Source organism: Eimeria tenella, genomic scaffold, assembly GCF_000499545.2.
Source record: "Eimeria tenella Houghton genomic scaffold, Eth_scaff3263, whole genome shotgun sequence".
NCBI lineage: Eukaryota > Apicomplexa > Conoidasida > Eucoccidiorida > Eimeriidae > Eimeria > Eimeria tenella.
In genome coordinates, this window is record NW_013543097.1 from 1 (window position 1) to 473 (window position 473).

The window sequence follows — 473 nt, forward strand, 5'->3', positions numbered from 1 at the left end:
CTGCTGCTGCAGCGCAGGGTTCTGCTGCTGCGGCTGACGGGGAGAAGCCGCAGCAGCGGCAGAAAAAACGCAAGAGGAAGCAGCAGCAGCAGCAACCGCTGCAACAGCAATCGCAGCAGCAGCAGCAACAGCAGCAGCAACAAAAGCAGCAGCAGCAGCAAAAGCAGCAGCAAAAGCAGCAGCAAAAGCAGCAGCAACACCAGCAAAAGCAACAGAGAAAGAAGCGGAAGCGTCGCGAGCCTCACGAGCTCTTTCTAGACTAAAAGGACTTTATCTTTTAAACTAATTATTTGTTTTAATTAATTTAATTGATTTACATTAATTAAATTAATTAAATTAATTAGTTTCTTAATCTATATATTTAATTTGAAGCAGTTTAATGTACTACTTTCGTTTCGCTGGGCTTCCAGATACTAAAGGCAGCAGCAGCAGCAGCAGCAGCTGCTGCTGCTGCAGCAGCATAGCAGCAGCAG